Raw genomic sequence first — 9,658 nt, forward strand, 5'->3', positions numbered from 1 at the left:
ACCATGTGATATTTCAGTTTTTCTTTTTTAATAAATCTGCAAAAATGTCAACAATTCCGTGTTTTTCTGTCAATATGGGGTGCTGTGTGTACATTAATGAGGAAAAAAAATTAACTTAAATGATTTTAGCAAATGGCTGCAATATAAGAAAGAGTGAAAAATTTAAGGGGGTCTGAATACTTTCCGTACCCACTGTATATGTGTGTACTGTGTATATTTCAGAAACATATGTTATATTTATATATTAAATATATTTATAATATAAATCATATGAATATAAATATATGCATGTAGATACATGTAAATATTTTAAAAATATACATGCATGTGTGTGCATTTATATACACATAATAAATATACACAGGACACATACGTATATTATGTAAACAAATGTATGCGATTAATAGTTTGGCCACTAGTTTTTATGTTTGCTGTGAGCTGGGTTATTAATAAACTAGTTAAAGTAGTAAACTATTATAGTAAAAATAACTTTAAATTTATCTAATGAAATAATTAACTGAAATAAAAAAATAAAACCTTATTTTATTTTAAATTTTCATTAAAATTGTTCTTTTGTTTAACTTAATGTACTAAAATAACTAAAGCATAATAAAGAATAAAAAATACAAAAACAAACAAAATTACTAAACCTTTATCTATAAATAAATAAAATAGAATGCACAAAACCTTACATTTATGTTATTTCAGCTAATTGCCTGGCCAACATTTCTCATTTCCATTTAGTTTAAGTTCATCTTGTAAAAAACTAAAACTAAAACTGAAATAAAAATTATTATAAACTCTATAGACATATTTTTTAAAAATTACACAATTGCTGAAATGTTAACTTAAAATAAAAACAAATATAAAAATGAAAATGCAACTATAATAGTATCTCAATGATACTAAAATAACACTGGAGTAGTCTGAAATAAAATACTAAAATAATATTAATAACATACAAAATATTCACAAACAAATTACTCTTATCAGCTGGATATTTTTAATGAATGAGTGAAGATAATTGAATGAAATCAAACTAATTCAAATATATATATATATATATATAAAATAACTATAATAGTGTGATGATAACACTGTTGAATATTTCCTGCTGCTGTATTTCATCATGAGCTCAGCACAAGTTCCCCGGCTGAGCTCATCTTTGTGTGTTTTGCTTTTAAAGAGCTATAAATACAGCTTGAGTGTGTTTAATGCAAATAGCCGTCGGGATCCACCAGACGCAGGACTTTCAGTTTCGCTGCTCAGCTGCTCTGCAGTCAGACGCTGCTGGAAAACCCCTGCCACTGAAGGTGACCTTCATCTGCTGATAATTATAGTGTCAGGTCTCAAACGAGCTGGCTGGGGAACGAAGGGGAACGGCCGGAATTGAAGAAGCTGTAAAGGTGAGAATCTTCCAGCGGCCTGCTGATGCTGAAGCCGTCACACTGAAGCTGAAGCTGAAGCTGAAGCTGAAGGAAAGCAGCCTTGCGCCGCCAAACACAAAACACACATTTAGAAACCGCTAGTAAATATCACAAACGACTACACAGCTGTTACAGTTACCAGTCCATTTAAAAACATGTCCGGTAACACTTTATTTAAAGCCTTTAATACAGTTGTGCTCAGAAGTTTACACACCCCTTGCAGAATGTGCGAAATGTTAATCATGAAAATTGCATGTTATTTTTTATTTAGTACTGTCTTGAATAAGCTATTTCACATAACCCTGCAGCACAAAAGCAGTGTTAAGTCGCTGGGGGATATTTGTAGCAATAGCCAACAATACATTGTATGGGTCACAATTATACATTTCTCTTTTATGCCAAAAATCATTAGGATATTAAGTAAAGATCATGTTCCATGAAGATATTTTGTAAATGTCCTACCGTAAATATATCAAAACTTAATGTTTGATTAGTAATATGCATTGCTAAGAACTTCATTTGAACAACTTTAAAGATGATTTTCTCAATATTTAGATTTTTTTGCACCCTCAGATTCCAAATTTTCAAATATTGTCCGATCCTAACAAACCATACATCACTGGAAATATTATTTATATGCACAAATCTCAAAATCTTTTATGACTGGTTTTGTGGTCCAGGGTCACAAATATACTCCACAAGACAAAATAATAACTGAATTGATCAAAAATGACCCCGATCAAAAGTTTACTGAATTGAATCTTAATACTGTGTGTTGTTTCCTGGATGATCCACAACTGTTTTCATGTTTGGTGATGGTTGTTCATGAGTCCCTTGTTGGTCCTGAACAGAACTATCTGCTGTTCTTCAGAAAAACCCCCAGTTCCTGCACTTTCTTCAGTTTTCCAGCATCTTCTGCACATTTGAACCCTTTCCAGAAGTGACTATGATTTTGAGATCCATCTTTTCACACTGAGGACAACTGAGGGACTCACACATAAATCATCAATTCAACACCAAGCTCTTAATGCATCGTGTTTCGTTCTTGAGCAGCAGTAACAGCAGTGTTTTGACCGTTTGTAATCATGTACGAGTCCCTCAGTTATAATATATATACTAAGTATACTATATACAACTGTATATAGTACGTCATTTTAATGCATTCATTGTAATGCAGCTTATAATGCATTGTATGACCTCATGAATGAGTGTAAGCACAGTTATAATACATTATAACACTTATCTATTCATCGTTGCACCTTCAGAAAATATAATGCATTAAAACACGTGACAAACAAGTATTATAATGCATTTTACCATTGGTTACAGTTATGAAAAGATATAATGCATTACAATGTACAGTATGAATACCTTTATAATGCATTATACATAAAGGCTTCAAGTGTTATCACATTTGCATTACTTGAAATAAAATAACGGAAATAAAATATAGCTTATTTCAGCTAGTTTCCAAGGCAACATTTCTCACTTTAATATTGATTAACTTAATGTACTAAAATAACTCAAACAAAATTAAATTTATAAAAAAATGTATAGACATACATAAAAACTACTACAAAATTAAACACATTGAACATGAAGTTTTGAAATACTGAAATAGTATTTTCACACAAACACACTCCAGTAATCTTTGTTTTATTCACAACTTCGAAAAGTCATTTTCCCAGTGTGTGTTTGGTGTGTGTAACTGCTGAAAGTGGAGTCACTGCACTCGATCTGGTTCTGTTCACTCACCACACACACACACTCACTCACACACACACACACACACACACTTCAGTTTCACAGGAGTGATCGCTGATGATGATGATGATGATGATGATGATGATGATGATGATCACACAGACAGGTGAGTTCTCTGGCGTTTCTCCCATCAGCCCTCCACATGACGGTCACATGTTCTGTGTTTCTGTGTATTCAGAGTATTTTTCTGTCTTCACTGAATAATGAATTGAGATTTAACAGTGGGAAGAGATCCTCAGAAACCAGTGAGCAGCACAGATCCGTTTCCTCTAGCAGAGCAATTCTATTGATTTTATTCTATTCTGTCTATTCTAATTAATCTGGAGTTAACCAGTGATTTGAAAAGGAGCATTCTTTACTCTCTTTCAGTATACAGTCCATTTACTGTTTGAATAAAATATTTTTATTTTATGAAAAAATAAAAACTTGCTTTCTGTAAAACTGATCAAAATGAATTGAGTTCATGATTAAAACAAGGACAAATATCTGCCAATGGGCTCAGAAAAATCTATTTAAGTCAAACAGAAAACAAGGTTTTTTTTGACCCATCGGTGGGTATTTTTTATATTTGTTGTGATCGGTTTCTCAGAAATTAAGATTTCTTCTCTCATTGTGCATCTCCTGTGAATGTATCTTGATTTAAGGATATGTAGATGTTTGCAGTCTTGTGACCGCACGAGATTTTCACATTTGTTACTTCGCAAAGTTACAATATAAATCACATTAAGTTTCATCATCTTCCTTGAATATAATGATTTAGTTTTTGCACATTAGTCTCTCTTGTTTGTGTAGAAACACCCTGACAACCACATAGCAACACCCTGGTAACCATAGCAACACCCTGGTAACCCCGCGATGCTGCAGCATCACAGCGGTGAGTTGGGAATGGTAACATTCAATGTTCATGTTGATTTGTGTCTGTAAGATAAAAATAATTCTATTAAATATAAAATGAACTGATGAAGTCCCAAATGCCCCTCAGTGGAACCGCTGTAGTGTTAGTGACGTTTCTCTCACAGCCTCAGTTTCCCACATTCGTCATGAGACAAACAAATCATTTGATCATCTGTACAAATATAGTCAGACAGCCTCAGAAGCTCGCGTTATTGTTTGAAGATGAAGTGAATATAGACGTGTGACTCATTCAGTTCATCTGAAGACAGGAAGTGACAATCTGATCCTGTGTGTGTGTGTGTGTGTGTGTGTGTGTGTGTGTGTGTGTGTGAGAGTTGGTGAGGGGAGACAGAGACGGGGGGTGAGTGACAGATGAGAGCGGTTCATGTGAAGAGAGGAAGTGACAATCTGATCCTGTGTGTGTGTGTGTGTGTGTGTGTGTGTGTGTGTGTGTGTGAGAGATGATGTGGGATGGTTCAGACAGTCGGTGAATGTCAGATATGAGCGAGCGGCTCGTTCCACAGAAACACTGAGGCAAAGCCCTTCAAAAGTACCAGTAAGTGCCCTTGAGGAACTAGTGTGCACTGAAGTGTGTCTCAGCTTTCATGACTCCAAGAGCCTGAATATAACATTAACCCGTCTCCCTCATCTATCACACCTGCTTCAACTCATCAGCTCATTCGCAGAGACGGCAAGACCTGAATTAGGTGTGTCTGATGAGCCAGACGTTTCAGAATGTGCAGTTGCTGTTTATTAATGTTTGTTTGTGTAATGCATGGATTCCCAAATGTTTCGGTCAGCCAAACCCCTCTGGCATGAAATATTTACATGAAATATCTCTGAGGAAGATAATATTTAAATAATGTAACACACATTTGCATGTTTACAGTTCTCTGATATTGGTCAATTTGACATGCAGGTCAACAAATAAAATCCTTCTATTGTTAGTGTTCAAGTGCTTGAATTATTTTCATTTTACATTTTTATGATTTAATGATTAGCTTGTTATCAGCTCACAAACCCTCTGCAGTTCTCACATTAAGCCCAGTTTCTGATGTTGATATTAAAAAATGGAATATATTTTCTTTCTCTTCGCTTTTTCATGTCAATATGGTGTATTTAATCAATTTAAAATAAGTTAAATTAAAAGTAATCTAAAAGTAGTCAGATTACCTAAAACGAGTAACCTAGATTACATTACTAACTACAGTTTGTGATATGTTCCTCTGATGCTTCTGTGGTTATAAAAAAATGCACATCTTCAGTTGTGTGTGTGTTTTTTTAAGCATTTTAGTTATGTTTATGTTAACATCACTACATTTGAATAACCGTAAGACTCTTTGGGGAAGTTCTTGGTCAGTTTTCTGAGGCCCCTGGTTGAGGAGGAGGAGCGCTGGTTTAGTGACGCGCTCGGTGTGTTTAATGAACATTTTTTTAATTAAAACCAAGAAAAATCTTGCTATAAAGCCAGCAGAGGAATCTGATTCAACACTGATAGAGCGTGTGTCAAATACAGAAACGTTAATTGATGCGTTTATGACCTCAAGGTTAGATTATTGTAATGCTTTATTGGGTGGTTGTTCTGCACGCTTAATAAACAAACTCCAGCGGGTCCAAAATGCAGCAGCTAGAGTTCTTACTAGAAGCAGGAAGTATGAGCATATTAGCCCGGTTCTGTCAACACTGCACTGGCTCCCTATTAAACATCCTATAGATTTTTAAATCACTTGCTAATTACTTATAAAGTCCTGAATGGTTTAGCTCCTCAGTATTTGAGCGAGCTCATATCGCATTATAGTCCTTCACGTGCGCTGCGATCTCAAAACTCTGGCAATATGATAATACCTAGAATATCAAACTTCAACTGCAGATCCTTTTCCTATTTAGCTCCCAAACTCTGGAACAATCTACCTAACATTGTTCGGGAGGCAGACACACTCTGTCAGTTTAAATCTAGATTAAAGACCCATCTCTTTAACCTGGCTTACACATAACACACTTATACGCTTCTAATATTCAAATCCGTTAAAGGATTTTTAGGCTGCATTAATTAGGTCAACCGGAACCGGGAACACTTCTCATAACACCCGATGTACTTGCTACATTGTTAAATAATGGCATCTACGCTAATATTAGTCTGTTTCTCTCTTATTCCGAGGTCACCGTAGCCACCAGATCCAGTCTGTATTCAGATCAGATGGTCACTGCAGTCACCCGGATCCAGTACATATTCAGACCAGATGGTGGATCAGCACCTAGAGATGACCTCCACAGCCCTGAATGTCAGCAGAGACCAGGACAACTAGATGAGCCCCAGATACAGATCCCCTGTAAAGACCTTGTCTCAGACGGCCACCGGGACAAGACCACACGAACCAGATGAGTCCTCTGCACAATCTGACTTTGCTGCAGCCTGAAATGGAACTGCTGGTTCGTCTGGTCAGAGGAGAACTGGCCCCCCGACTGAGCCTGGTTTCTCCCAAGGTTTTTTCTCCATTCTGTCACTGATGGAGTTTTGGTTCCTTGCCGCTGTCGCCTCTGGCTTGCTTAGTTGGGGACACTTGACTGATTGCACAGACACTATAACTGAACTGGATGATGGCATCACTGAATCATCAATGAACTGACTTTAGCTGGAACAATTACTGTTTTCTATTGTCCTCTTTCATTATCAGCACACGTTTTTCCGGTTTGACACTGTAAAGCTGCTTTGACACAGTCAGTATTGTATAGAACGCTTTATAAATAAAGGTGACTTGACATGACTAGTGTTTTAATAATTGAGACTAAACCGAGATATGTGAGCGTTCAGTGTTTATATCAGCAGATTCTTTTCTGTGTCAAACATGCTGTGTATTTATAGAGCTCGTCCTCGTGTCGTCTGCAGCCAAACAACTGCAACCATTCTGTCTGGAATCTTGTTGTTGATGTCAGAAATGCGCCGTGTGTGTGTGTGTGTGTGTGTGTGTGTGTGTGTGTACGTGGTGTTCCCTATGTTATTGGGACCAAATGTCTCCACAAGGACAGTAATACCAGAAAATTCTGACCTTGTGGGTACATTGTTTGGTCCTCATGAGGAAACAAGCTAATAAATCCCACAGAATGAAGTGTTTTGAGGGGTAGGGTTAGAGTAAGGGGATAGAAAGTACAGTTTGTACAGTAGAAACACCATTACGCCTATGGAAACCACAAATGCAAGAATGTGTGTAACCCTGAGACCACACGTATATTGTTATTCATCAGAGATCAAAGCTGAGATTCCTCTCTACACACACGCTGTGATGAGCGTGGTTTCTGGTGTTGTGAATGTGTCTGTGGGTTTGTGGGATCATCGGGGCTCGTGATGTTTGTAATTGTGGAGAGGAATGTGTTTCTTCTTTTTATAGATATATAATGTGTTTAACTGTCCGTGTGTCGAGCGGCTTTATGATTTGTTTGTTTGTGTGAAGAACATGAGAACATTGAAACCATTTGAAGGTCTGTCTCCAGATGTTGTTTTATGGTTTGTAGATCAGATGGTTTGTTTCTCATTACAGACATTTCAGAAGAACAAAAATATTCGCTGCCAAAACTCCAAAGTGCCTTCATCCTGACGTCAGCCAGCAGAGATCCAAAAACAGTTTAATTAGTCATTGAACCAGTCGTGTGAGTGATTCCTCACATCAGACTCATCTGAGCTCCACACATCCACCCAGAATGTCTCAGCGTTTACATGATTCACGTTCATTCAAAAGAGAAGCATCACAAGCGATTATCAACCACATAGCAACACCCTGACAACCATAATGACATCCTTTCTTTCTTTATCTTTATTGTCCTTAAAGGTAATTCTTTATGTAGACAGCAGTATACAATACATACACATACAGCAGCAAAACACACATCATGGCAACCATAACAACACTCTGCTAACCATAGCAACACCCTGGTAACATTAACAACATCCTGGCAACCATAACAACACCCTGGTAACCTTAACAACATCCTGGTAACCTTAACAACATCCTGGCAACCATAGCAACACCCGGGTAAACATAGCAACACCCTGGTAACCTTAACAACATCCTGGCAACCATAGCAACACCCTGGTAACCTTAACAACATCATGGCAGCCATAGCAACATCCTGGTAACCATGACAACACCCTGGCAAACACTTAGCAACAACCTAAAAACCACATTGAAACACCCTGGTAACAATATGAAAACCCTAGCAACTACACCCAGGTAACCATATCAACACTGAGAAAACCATAGAAACACCCTGGTAACACTAGAGTAACCCTGGCAACTGCATAACAACACCCTGGTAACCATAGAAACACCCTTACCACCATATAAACACCCGGATAACTATAACGACACCTTGGAAACCACATAAAAACACTGTGAAAACCTTAGAAACACCCTGACAATTATAGAAGCACCCTGGCAACCACATAGCAACACCCTGGCAACTGTATCAACACCTTGATAACCATAACAACACCATGAAAATCATAGCAACACCCTTGGCAACCATTAAAGAAGCACCGTAGCAACCATAGAAAAAACATGGCAACCACTTATCAACACCCTAATAACTCCGGTGAGTTGAGAATGGGAACAGCATTCATGTTTGTTTAGAAGATGTTAAATCTGTTGATGAACTTATGAACACTGTGACGTCTCCTCTTTTCTTAAGGACAGACAGAAGGAGCCGTAGACGAGATGAGAATGACTATCATTCCAGCCGCGTGAAATCACAGCGCTGCCAAAATTCTGTGTTGTTGTTCAGAAAGAGGAAAGTGGTTCATCCGTGATCCGTCTGACCTCCGGAAAGTGAGACTAAACTCACGCCTTACTCACAAAGAGCCATGACTCACACCCAGCTCATGAAGCCCCACGTCTGCTTACAATTTACTGACTGCAGGAACTTCCTGTGCCTCCCGTTAGCTTGCACGCTAGTGTTCAAGACGCTGACGCCACAGAACTGCTGAAAACATGCTTCACGACCTCGTTAAAATGGTAACACTTTACAACAAGGTCTCATTTGTTAACATTAATTAATATATTATGCATCAATGAGCTATATATTTTACAGCATTTTTGACCTTTGTTCATGTTAGTTACTAAAAATATTAATGTTAGTTCACAGTGCAACTAATGTAAACGCATTCAACTTTATTAGTAAATTTGGAAATGTATAAAGTACAGTTATAACCAAGTATTTGTTTTTGATTCTTGAGCAAGAGATTAAAGCATATAGCAGAATTATTCTTCAAATCAGATAATAAGAAAGCTGTTAAAGCAGCATCTGTGAATCTTTAAACCTGTTTCTGTCATTTTTAGCCTGACCGCTGAGAGTGTTTTCTCTTCTTATATTACTGTAGATCTGAATACACTTTCTCTTTATTGAAATTCAATTGAGAAACGGAAGGAAATACAAAAGTCTCACTATCATGTATCCTCTGGGTTCATCTGTGCTGGAAATACATCAGCACTGTATGTTCTCAAAGATATGAGACGTGTAGAAGATGAGCAGATCTTCTCATGACTCTGAAAGAACAGCCTTATATGGGAATGTGTGTGTTC

The sequence above is a fragment of the Sinocyclocheilus grahami genome, unplaced genomic scaffold (genome assembly GCF_001515645.1).
Source record: "Sinocyclocheilus grahami isolate Dianchi unplaced genomic scaffold, SAMN03320097.WGS_v1.1 scaffold2139.1, whole genome shotgun sequence".
NCBI classification, from domain to species: domain Eukaryota; kingdom Metazoa; phylum Chordata; class Actinopteri; order Cypriniformes; family Cyprinidae; genus Sinocyclocheilus; species Sinocyclocheilus grahami.